Source organism: Boleophthalmus pectinirostris, unplaced genomic scaffold, assembly GCF_026225935.1.
Source record: "Boleophthalmus pectinirostris isolate CB_2022bp ecotype Guang Dong unplaced genomic scaffold, ASM2622593v1 HiC_scaffold_8, whole genome shotgun sequence".
NCBI classification, from domain to species: Eukaryota; Metazoa; Chordata; class Actinopteri; order Gobiiformes; family Gobiidae; genus Boleophthalmus; species Boleophthalmus pectinirostris.
In genome coordinates this window covers 9,148,766-9,161,503 of record NW_026571515.1, presented here as the reverse complement: position 1 = coordinate 9,161,503, position 12,738 = coordinate 9,148,766, and the positions used below count along the sequence as shown (strand labels likewise).

The following is a 12,738-nucleotide window of genomic DNA, read 5'->3' as shown; positions in this document are numbered from 1 at the left end:
TACACTTCTTATTTGTATGCAGTGTTGGGAGTGTTACTTTTCAAATGTAATCCCCTACAGATTACAGATTACATACCCCAAAATGTAGTTTGTAACGGAATCCATTAAGTTACTTAAAGTGAGTAACGTAATCTGATTACTTTGGATTACTTGATATTGTCATGCTTTTTCACTTGTTTTGTATATTACCATTTGTCATTTAATAAATAAATAAATATATATATATAATGCCATGTTTTTTTTTTTAAACTACATGAATGTAACAACTACATCGTGAAAATTCGTGTTTGTACTTGACCATATAAAAAAATATTATTGATAGAGAAATTATTTTTATATAAAATCACAATTATGTCCACCTACTGTTAGTGTCATATTGTATTAGTTTAGTCCTGGTTTAGTCCTGGTTTTAGTTCTGGTTTAGTCCTAGTTTAGTTCTGGTTTAGTCCTGGTTTAGTTCTAGTTTAGTCCTGGTTTAGTCCTGTTTCAGCCCAAAATGTGAAAACAGTAAAATCCCTCTGTGTAATCCATTTATTTCAACAAAGTAACTGTAATCTAATTACCACTCATTGAAACAGTAACTGTAACTGAATACAGTTACTCATCATTTGTACTCTGATTACTCTGGTACATGTAATCTGTTACTCCCCAACACTGTTTGTATGGTACCTCCATTTAAGCACTTAAAACTGAAAATGAAGTATGTCTCAAAAAGGTACATGAGTTTGCATGTCTGGAAAACAGGTCAGTTATTTTCTGAGATTCCCAGAACATGTGGAAACCCTGTTTTAATTCTACAAAGAAAAATACACAGAGACAAATCTTTATCTTATCTTTATTAAAAGGTCTATAATGAGAAGCTAAAGTTAAGCCTTCAAAAGATGAACACAATATTATATTTACAGGACAAAGAAAAGCAGTAGTAAAGCTCTATTCAAATACTCGGATACACAGGCTTCAGTTCTCTCTCTGTAGAAATGCACAGGCTCTTATAATGAAGATTCTCCCAACAGTCTATTACTGCATCAAACAGATATGAACAAATGAAATGTGGAAAAACACAACTGAGATGTTATTTGTGTTTTCAAAGTTAGATTCATATCTATGGTACCCATAAGTTATCAGTGCAGAGGTTATGTTAAAACAGTGCACAACTAAATTAATCTTCAGAATTAATGAAATATATTTAAAACACAGACTGCAAAAGGTTCAAGATTCAATCAAAACATTTCTTTAAAAGGCACATTAGGAGAAACTCAGCCACTCTATAAATAAATGCGACACATTGAAGCAAAATCAGCAGAAACCTTTCAATGCGGAGTCCCCAAAATTCACAGTTAAGATGTGGATTTAACCCTTGTGCTATCCTTCAGAGCAGTCCAGTATATTGTAATAATAATGATATTATTATTTACTACTACTACTACTACTACTACTACTACTACTACTACTACTACTACTACTACTACTACTACTACTAATAATATTAATACATGGGCTAAACCAGGATTAAACATGGGGAAAACTAGGACCTCAGGGACCGGCCTCCTGCTGGTGCCCAGAGTCAGAACTACACATGGGCTAAACCAGGACTCAACCTGGAGTAAACATGGGCTAAACTTTTGCATGCTATTACTTTTTATTTATTTTGTATCTACTTGACTATATTTGCTGTAATAAAATTGGGTAAAAGGTTTATCGAGGAGATTGATGAAAGCAGTGTGATCAAACCATTCAAATGTTGTTGTTATAACTTCTTTCCCTAATTTAGGAGTTCACTTTAATTTTTACTACACCAAAACCGTAATTTCATAAAGAAAAACAACAACAACAACAAAACAGTGAATAATCAGCATATGATCCTGCCTGGTCAACTCAGTGTTTGTCCTGTAGGTGGCAGTAATGCGCCTTATCTACGCATGTCCACTTTTTAGGCTACTTCCTATGAATTTTACAGCTAAAACAAAATGCTCCGTTTGTATTAAATTAAATTAAAACATTTAAGCATTGAACAGAAAATAGAAGTTAGGCTGTATCCCACTGGTTTACGCTGCGTCTTTGGCGATAAACAGCGTCTGAACACAACCGCGATCGCAATGAGGTGACGTTTCCTTTCTAGAGACACGTAAAACATAAAAAATAGCGATATGCATTCGTAAACGTGATTTCAAAATATTCGTAGTACTTTAATCAAATACTGAGTCATGCTTTACGGTTTAGCGCTTAAATATATACTTCTGTTTGTGTATTCGCAGCGTGTCAGGATGGCCGAGTGGTCTAAGGCGCCAGACTCAAGGATAATCTCCTTCCTTCCGTAGAAACGGGACTTCTGGTCTCCGATTGGAGGCGTGGGTTCGAATCCCACTTCTGACACATACCTTTTCTTGACTTCAGACACATAAATCTAATACTATTTAAATCTTTTGATTTACGATGTAATAATTTGTACATATATATTTAAAACCTGACTCACCCGTAGTGACCAGGGACCCTCGGCATCTCGCGCGTGCGTGTGAGACGCGGGCCGATCATTGCCGCTTGCGGCTATATTTATTATTATTATTATTATTATTATTATTATGCATAATAATGATCAAAAGTGCATATTGTTGGTACTACAAAACTGTTACAAGTTGTAAAATTATTCATATATATATTTATTTATTTGTTATTACACTTTGTTACACATACAAAAGGTTAAAAACAAAGAAAATCATTTATTGGAGATTGAATTACAACACATCTAAATAATAATATGCACATGAAATGACACAATGTCACAACAAGAAAAAGAAGAAGAAGAAGCAATAGGAGCTCTGGGCAAGTCCTGCCAAGTGCTGCAACATGAGCACAGACGTCACAAGACGTCAGAGGCTTTTCTTTGACTGTATTTTATCAGGTTGTCGTTGTCGTCGTCGTCGTCAAGGTGACAGGATGACATTTCTTCATACACAGGTATGAATCTTATCTCATAACATGTCCTCATACACATGATGTGGAGCAGAAGGAGTGCGATGTCCTGGTTCATGTTTTGCAAGAAAACTATTGACCTATAAGATAAATAAGTGCAATTTAAACTTGGGCTATAAATTGTATAACAAGAAACTGGCACAGGCTCGCGCATGCATGCAAACACACGCACACGCACACGCACACACACACACACACACACACAGAGTGAGAGAGGAAAAACTAAAAAAAAAATAAAGATTTACTTGTACCTTTCCCAGTTTTAGGAGAATCAAAGCTAAACCGAACAATATTAACAGCCGCAGCAGTGCAGATGAGGAGATGACAGCAGATGACAGAAGAAGCGTAGTAGTAGTAGTAGTAGTAGTAGTAGTAGCAGTAGTAGTAGTAGTAGCTTTTGTCTTTGTCATGTGGTCATTGTGTTCTATAGGCTTGAGGGCTGCAGCACCTTTGAACAGATCTATATATTAGCATAAATCCAAATGACAAATAAAAAAACAATGCTTTATGAATTCCGTATCATCATACACACACACAAATACACTTAAATAACCAAGTAACATGGTAAAATAACGAGTGTGGTCGACTCACGTGAGACATTGAGAATCATGCTCGTCTGGCTACTTCTGAATTGGTCTTTCACAAGATAGGAAGCTTTACACCATATCACAAGTCCACGATGGGCTTCTGTCAGAGTCACGTTGCGTGCGATTGTACTGTTATATGTCCCCTGCGCGTCGGTGACTATTTTGTGGTCTGTAAGAACAACAGTCCCCTCACGGTTTTGCCCAAGGTTCCACTTGAGCCGAGGGAAGTGAAGAGGACAGGGCGTGACAGCTGAGCAGGTAATAGTCACCACCTCTGTCTCTCTCTGTTCACCAGAGACTTTTAGTGTGGAACTCCAGGGAGAGTCTGGGGAGAGTAAAAGAAAAAAAAAAAAAGATAAACAAACAAAACAAAACAACACACACAACAAACACACACACACACGCACGCACGCACGCACGCACGCACGCACGCACGGGCACACACACACACACGCAGAGACAGAGGTCTTCACTATGCAATGTTTCTTGTTACAGTGTAAAGCACAGTTACCGAGTGATGACAAGGCTACATTTTGGGCTGTTATTTATATTTATATAGCAATATTTAAAACAAACAAAAAAAAACTTTACTCACCTGAACACAGCAGCAGATGTAAGATTAGTATAAATTGATTAAACATATTTGCAGAGGGCAGAATCTGCAACAAAGATGTAGAAAGATAGAAAATACAAGAGGCGAGTGTATTGGTTTTGTTTTTAATATATTTTATTAGTTTGTTATGTATACAAGGTTACTGGTTTTGTAAGTAAGTAAGTAAGTAATGACTTACAGTGTAGTCTGTCTGTGCACCTCTCACTATCTGTATCATCTAGTTGTAGTCCTCGTCGTCAGTCTTCTCTGAGTGTGTTTGAGCAAGGCTGACAAAACCGTACGCTACATTGTCCGCACATGCATTTGTTACATTCCGAGCAAACAGTCTGTGTTTTCCGGTCCTTTTTGCTGGGGCATATTTGACACCTCTTTCTTTTATTGCTTATTTTTGGTCTGTTGTCCTCTTGCTCCTCCTCTTCCTCCTCCTCCCGCTCCTCCTCCTCCTCCTCCTGCCGTCGCTGCCGTTGAATGTCTCGAACCGTAGCCAGGGACGTTTCCGTGCGAGGCATACACCATCGCCTCTGGATGAGCGGCGTCACGAGTTCTTTGCCGAGTTGCTCCAGAAATATCCTTCTCTTGTTGCGTCTCGCTGACATCCACGTGGGGTTGAGCTCCCGCCACAGTACAAAGGCATTGTAGGACGAGACATCCAGGATGTTGTGAAAGACAGCCAGGGGCCAGCGTGCTGTCATCCGCCTGCAGCTGTAGGCGCTAATAACCTTGTCCAGATTGTCAACTCCGCCCTTGTTGCGATTGTACTCGATCACCAAGTCGGGCTTCGTCCCCCGTGCTGCTCCTGCTGCTGCTATCGGTGCGTCTTCTTCGTCTTCTTCTTCTGCCGCCGCTCCTGCTCCTGCTCCACGTTCTACAGGCTCTCAGGGATGTCGCCGCTTTGTACTCAGCAATAGTACGTTCCTATTTTTTTTCGGCATATACCAGACCAGGACGGCAGGCAGAGGAGCAAAAAGATAAGCGGACAGAGGATAGCTGCGTGGCGTGGTCCTCGAAGCGGAGATGACGCGAATACCTGTAAAAGGTTTTCAGGGACATGGTCACGCGGAATACGGCCCTGCCCGTGTGGGCGTCCCAAAGGCTGGCTGCGGCTTCTCCTCGCGATTTGAACACTCCCGCTAGGATGAGCAGTCCCAGGTAAGCGCGCAAATCGATCTCGTCCATGCTCTTCCACACGTCAGAGCCAAACTTGCGCACTCCCTCCCGATTGGTTTCTGCGACAATTATTTGTTCAATTTCCGGCGTCACGAAAAGGCCGAACGTCGAGGCGATCTCGTGCCGCCGCTGCCGCCGCCGGGTTTGGTGATGGGGATGGGCATGATGAGAAGGAAGAGCAACAGAAGGAACAGAACCGGCACCGCCACGGCCAAGGCCGCAACCTTCGCCACCTTCATCACCTCCGCCGCCGTCCTCGTCCTCACTCTCACCACCGCCCCTCGCCGCCTCGGCGGCCTGCAAATTGTCTTCCTCGTTCTCTTGCTGTTCTGGCTTCTCCTGCTGTACACCTTCCATCCCTTTAATTGCATATCGCATGGGTCCGGGAGTTCCTACAGGCGACGGGGAACGAGGACGAAGATCCTCCCGGTCGTCGGCATCGTACGGTGACGAGGTGGCGGGGCTACAGTAAGGTTGGCAAGAATCATACGGTACAGTACACCATTGTATTTGACCGTCTTTCGAACTGTAAAAGAAAACTGTCGCTGCTGCTGCTGCTGCTTCTTTGTCTTGCGCTGCCGCTGTTGTCGGATGTCTGCGAGGCATGACATTACTGTCACGGCTGTCTTCCTCGTCCTCCTTATCTGTGCTGTAGTCCTCGTAGTCCTCCACCTCCTCCCCTCCTCCCCCTTCTTTGGGGTCCTCTTCAGAGTCCTGTTCTTCATCATCGCCACCTTCTTTTTCTTCTTCTGATATCTCTTCGTCTACATTGTCCTCCTCTGGGGAATCCACAGCCTCTTGTGAAAAGAGTGACCGTAGAATTTCAAATGCACTCAGTTGTTGCCCATCGCTATACCCGCTACCCGTTTTTTGACTTGTCGTAGCCGAATTCTGCTGCTGCTGCTGCTGCTGCTGCTGTGGCATGGCTGCCAAAATCAAAAAAAAAAAAAAAAAGGATGCCTGTAGTAAGTAGTACAGGGATAAGTTTTGGAGTGGTGGGGTTGTGCAGTGTGTGTGCTGCTGCTGCTGCAGGTTAGGTGCCACAAAGGAGGTGTAGTGAAGGAATAGTAAATACATTGAAAGGTAAGGGTGTGAGTGAGTGAATGAGATGGGCAATGGGAAATGCCTCGGTACAGATGATATCAGCGTGTGTGCGCGCGCCAGGCTCAGCGGCTGCCTTGCCTTTCACCTTCTCGAACGAGTTCAAACCGTCGCCGTATCATCTAGGCACGCGCTCGGCCGATGCCGGAGGCGGTTTTGAGAAATGCCCGAATCCGCCCCCGAGAGTACTCTGCCTACTGGCTGTTTTTGAGACGGATCGACACTTGGGCCAACCCGCTTAAATTATTTTGCTGCAGTTTTGATGAGAGCAGCAGCAACATCAGCAGCAGCGGCGGCAGAAAACGAAGATAGAATTGGAAAAATATTGGTGTTGATGCCACCACCACCAAACATACACGGACACTGTGACATAATAATTCTCTATGAGATGAATCGAGATAGAAAGGTAATGAAGCACATTTTGACCACACAGGACTGCCCCCTAGTCATCGAGCGAGCAAGCGAGCAAGCAAGCAAGCAAGCAAGCAAGCAAGCAAGCATGCATCTCTGGGAAATGTCAAGTTTGATCTTGAAGAAGCAATCTGGAAACTACTGGAGCTATTTGTATACTACATCTTTTTCCTCGCCTTTGCACCTGAGCAAAAAATTTAGACTGTAGAGTGTACCAGGAGAAAAGAACACCTTCCTCTTCTTTACAACTGTCATCAACATACTCTATATGATACTATTATGATTTTTAGAAGTAGTAGTAGTAGTAGTAGTAGTCATTTGTTATCATGTATATGTATATTATCATGAATGTAATAAACAAACTTAATAAAAGAGACAAAGATTTGAGTATGCATTTCTTTATTTTTTTATAATCATAATCATAATTATGAGTAATACATTTATCCCTTTCACCCCAGCATAAATAGGCCCTGCATCAAAAAATAGGGAGTTGAGGGGAGGTTGATTTTGAGTCTATGATAGCAACACACACACACACACACACACCCCTCCAAGACATGTTTCTTTAGCAGCTGCCTCCTGGAGCACAAGGAGAAGCCATCGCTGCCGCTTCCGCTCCGGCTTTTGCTACTGTCACTGAAACTACCGTTAGCGAAACAGTCGCAGAAGCCGAGGCGGACTCGAAAGCAGCGGAGGATGCTACGGAGGCGGTCGAAGCCAGGACGCTCCCTTTGCGCGATGCCCTAAGAGAGACGGTAGTACTGATGTGCAACGCGCAGTCCTCCGCTTCGAGCCTTTTCACCATAGTGACGGAATTCAAACTTTCACGTTACCACCGGCCCATCCACACTACCACGTCTGGAGGCAATGCGTATCTGAACGCAGTCCTGCGTGACATTAAGCTTCAGGGCTCTGACCGATACCCCAACTATTTTCTTCTTTTAAGGAATGCCAGCAGGGCCTGCACAGATTATCTTGGTGCAGTCGTGACAGCGGCAAATGCGCAACGAGGACGAGGACGAGGACAAGGACAAGAAACAAACAAAGAGACAAAACATACATCAGGCCTAGCGCCTGGCCCCATCGCCGCCGCTGCCGCCGCCGCCGCCGCCGCCGCCGCCGCCGCCGCCGCCGCCGCCACCGCCGCCGCCGCCGCCGCCGCCGCCGCCGCTCTCGCCATCACCGGGGACTTGAGCAATCACTGCGATATAGTTGTCATCTTTCAAATGGACCAAGATGGGAAGGAATCGAGAAACATTTTCACCACTGACTCGTGCTCTCCCGCTATGCGAAATGCTGTACTTCAGGGCAATGTACGCTTTGACTATGAACAAATATGGAGACCAATAAAGACACACATACACTACTTATTCTGTCTTTGTTTTGCTCCTCACCATAGATTTAGACTAAGTCCAACAGCATAAAACAGGAGCAGCTGCAGCTGCCGGAGTACAGTAGTAGTAGGACTAGGAGTGGGAGGAGGAGTAGGCGTAGTAGTAGTAGTAGTAGTAGTAGTAGTAGGAGTAGTAGTAGGAGGAAGGAGGAGTAGTAGGAGGAGGTGGCATACAGTATGGCAGGCCCACAGGAAGGGTAGCGTGAGGGATAAATAAATAGTCAGACATACATACATACATACATACATACATACATACATACATACATACATACATACAGTAGTATGTAGAAGAGCAAAAACATGTATCCACAAGAGCCTGGAGCCCAAGAAGAAGCACAAGAAGGTGGACAAGCAGGAGCACAACAAGAGCCACAAGAAGAAGCACAAAGAAGGCCACAAGAAGAAGAAGAAGAAGAAGATGTAGACGAAGAAGCAGCACAAGCCAGAGCTGGATTGAACGCTTTAATCGAAGTGGCCGTGGCGGCTGGCCAGAATGAATGAGCGCTACTAAGGATGCGCGACGCCTTAATAGAGATGGCACGAGTGTGTTACTTTCAACCCCCTTTCGCTCTAGGGCACCTGTTCAAGCTGTCACGGTACCACGACGGTATCCACACGATATACGTGGCCGGAGACAATCGGTGTCTAGATACGGCGCTGCTCAAAGTTCGGCGACATCGACGACACTACCAGACCTACTGGCGTCTTTTGGGAAAGGTTGCCAGGGCCTGCGCGAGTTATTTCTGTGTGGTTCTGAGAGCGGCGAACGAAGACTTGCCGGCGGCAGGAGCGGGACGAGGAGAAGGAGAAGAAGGAGAAGAAGGACAAGGAGAAGGAGAAGGAACAGCAGCACCAGCAGCGTCACCACCACCACCACCGCCACCAATTAACCTACAGAAACACTGTGAAATACAGATTGCCTTTGAAATTGATCAAGATCGAAATGTGGTGAGGAAAAGTGTGATCCCAAAGGACTGCTCACCAGGAATGGCAACTGCAGTGTCTCAGGGGATGATGGGGCAGTTTGAGCTTGAAGAAATTTGGTGTCTTTTAAGGACACACTCATTGTACACGTTCTGTATTGCGTTTGCCCCTCAGCACAGGTTTAGCCTAAGGTGTTAGTAGCGGCGAGCAGCACCGTGAAGAAAAACAAATCCGACAAAAAAAACAAAACAACAACAACGACACAAAAGTACCAATGAAGTGGAAAGTTGTTGCCTACACAACAATTACAATTACAATGAAAACCAAACAAAAATAAAAATAAATAAAACAGTTACACGTGTCTCTGGGAGTGTTTATCATTAGAAATACTCGGTGTACTATGTATTGTATGTGTCTTGCGTTTGCCTGCCCCGCAGCAGAGATTTGCACTCACTCACTCACTATAATAATAGCAGAAAACACCACCATCATCACCATTCTGAAAATAAACCATATTTAAAGAAATACAACATATATGCAGGCGCGCGCACGCACGCACATACACACTAGCTACTGTATTCCAGAGTCAGCAGAGTAGATAGTAGTCGTGTTTTTGGCCTATTTATTAAACTCCACTAGCCTGATTCATCAGCACGCGGTTTCACGCCGCGGTTTATACTCGGTATATTATATACTTGATAAACTGTATTCTTGATTCCTGACCTAGTCGCTGGAGAGAAATGAAAATTGAGTGGAGGCACTAAGTGGCACCAGCCTGGGTAAAAAAAAACTCCACCACCTTATCATTTGTCTGTCTGTCTGTCTGTCAGTCCTATAAAAGAAAAGAAAAAGTTCAAGTACAATTTTAAACGTGGATCCACGGCAGCCTGGGGCTCATGGAGGATCACAGGGGGCTTCTAGAGCAGCAGGAGCACAAGAAGCAGGAGCGCAAGGAGGAGGAGGAGGAGGAACACAAGCCACCGCAGCAGGGGTTACGGATATTATCCTAAGAGCCGCAGCGGAAAGCAGACAGAGCGAAGCGACGCTGCGGACGATGCGTGATGCCATGTTAGAGATGGTCCTCGTGTGTGACACGCAGCCCCCTTTCGCTCTACTGCATGAGTTCAAACTGTCACGCTATCACGAAGGCGTACACTCGGTCAATTCCGGAGGCAATCCGTTTCTGAACACGCTACTGCAAAATGTTCGACTGTACCCGGAAGAGTACCCCGCCTATTGGCTTCTGTTAAAAAAGGCCAGCAGGGCCTGCTCGCGCTATTTTCGTGCAGTTATGAGAGCAGCGAATGAAGAAGAAGAAGAAGAAGACGACGACAGACGTGAGGACCGACGACGACCGCCTGTTAACCCGCACGAACACTGCGACGTACGAGTGATCTTTGAAATGGATCGAGATCGCAAAGAGGTCAAAAACATTGTGACCACAGAGAACTGCTCCCCACGAATGAGAAATGCAGTGTCTCTAGGGACTGTAGACTTTGACCTTGAGGAAATGTGGAAAATTTTAAAGATAAACTACGTATTCTGCCTCGCTTTTGCGCCTGGCCATAGGTTTACACTGGGAGTGTTGCCATGAATGAAGCGAAATGAAGAAGCACCAATCTAAAAGGTATTTGCTTTGCTAGTAGCAGTAGTAGTAGTAGTAGTAGTAGTAGTAGCAGTAGCAGTAGTAGTAGTACATTGTTATATTGTTATTATAAGACATGTTTATCTTTTATGTATTACAGTGATTATTGTCATGAATGTAATAAACAAAATGAATCACAAAGGCTTGAGTTTTACATTTACTTATTTTATTAATATTTTTTATAATTTATAAAAATATGGCCAAGGTGCTCATAAGCATTGAAACCCAAAGACTTTACAACTTAAAACATTGGCCTGTCTTCCATAGACCAGCAGCTGCTGTTGCTCTTGTTCTTCTGCAGGTTAGACCCTGAGGCCATCTCCTTCTTCAGGAGCGTGTTGACCTTGAGCTCTGGTCTGCTGCCGCTGCTGCTGCGGAACACCTCATAACACAGAGGACATGTGCGGCAGGGCTCATCAGTGTCCCAGGCCTGAGAGATGCAGCGTCGTCTGCACGAGTTGTATGTGTCAAGATAGTAGTGCTTAGTAGAAAAATTGGCAATTTCACAGAGATCAGGACCACGGACAGCTCAGATGGTGAATTTCTCACTCTCAGCAGAAAGTTTGATATCTGGAGCAAACAAATGCACAAACAAACACACACACTCACACACACACACACACACACACACGCACATCACACTCACAGGTTGCATGCTCCAGTTTAACCCTCCCGCGCTCCTGCTGGGTCAAACAGACCCAAAATTGTGTTTTTTTCCTTCATTTAAAACCCTACTGCTCTCCTGGTGGGTCAAACAAACCCCAAATTTTGGTTTATTTTTATTTTTATTATTTATTTCAGTCCTTGGGCCTGTGTACAACAGCTGTGTCTCATTTTCGTGCATGCACTACTGATTGCATACAGCAGGGGGCAATATTTTTTATTTTAATAAAGTGTCTAGTAAATGAAGGAAAAAAACAAACAAAAAAACAGCAAAGTGGGAGGGTTAAATGAAGGAAAAAACACAATTTGGGGTCTGTTTGACCCACCAGGAGAGCGGGAGGGTTAAATGAAGGAAAAAACACAATTTTGGGTCTGTTTGACCCACCAGGAGAGCGGGAGGGTTAAACATAAAAGACACAGTTTTTTTATGTTTAATGTATAAAACATTAAACATGTCAATGCTTATATTTACTTGTAAATCACGTAACATAAACCTCCAACGTGTGCATTTCATTCTGGGAATACATTATCGCCTTTTAACAATCCGTGCATGTTTGTAAAGTGAAAAGTAAAGAATCCTGCCTGGACAGGTCAGATATAAGGTGGACATGAGGCTCATTTAATAGATTTTGCAGACACTGTTGTAGATACTAGACACCTGTGTCTGTTTGGCCTATCACATCTAATATCATAACAGTGAGTCAACTGTTTGATATTCATGTTCTTTTCTCATCTGCAGCTTCCTGTATGAGAACACAACACACTGCTGGGGCCACAGAAATGTTGACTGATGAGACGCTCATGATTCATGAAATGGGTCAAATGCAGATGACAAAGAAAAGCCAACACTGAGCAGGAGGTACTGATCCAGACTTCTGCCTCTGTTTAGGTCTGGGACATGTTATATTGAAAACTCCAATAATAATAAGGGCTGCAAATGAATCATGCTCATGTTGAAATCATTATTTAATTTTCTGAAAATACACATTTCTCAAATGTGTGGGATTTAGCTGTTTGGATTTATGTAATAGTTTTCTTAATGTGTGTGTGAAATATTGGATATATGATGTATGCTGGCCTACAGGAGTCTGGCCTAAGTCTTCTGTCAGAAAGACTGCAGCAGGATCCAGAGGTTTGAATAGGAAGGTTTATTGATGATTGTTATGGATAAGAATAAAGACTGGGATTGTGACTGTAATTGTGTGTGTGTGTGTGGTCATCTAGAACAGAGAAAAAAAAGAAATATATATAAATAATTAGA

General features: G+C 43.5%; 1 non-coding gene across 1 annotated transcript; it reads left to right on the top strand.

Annotated features, from left to right (window-relative positions):
- Nucleotides 1-2,258: 2,258 nt before the first annotated feature.
- On the top strand, nt 2,259-2,373 carry trnal-caa (transfer RNA leucine (anticodon CAA)). The gene is made up of 2 exons: nt 2,259-2,296; nt 2,328-2,373. It is a non-coding gene; the product is annotated as a tRNA-Leu (tRNA).
- The last annotated feature ends 10,365 nt before the right edge of the window (nt 2,374-12,738 follow it).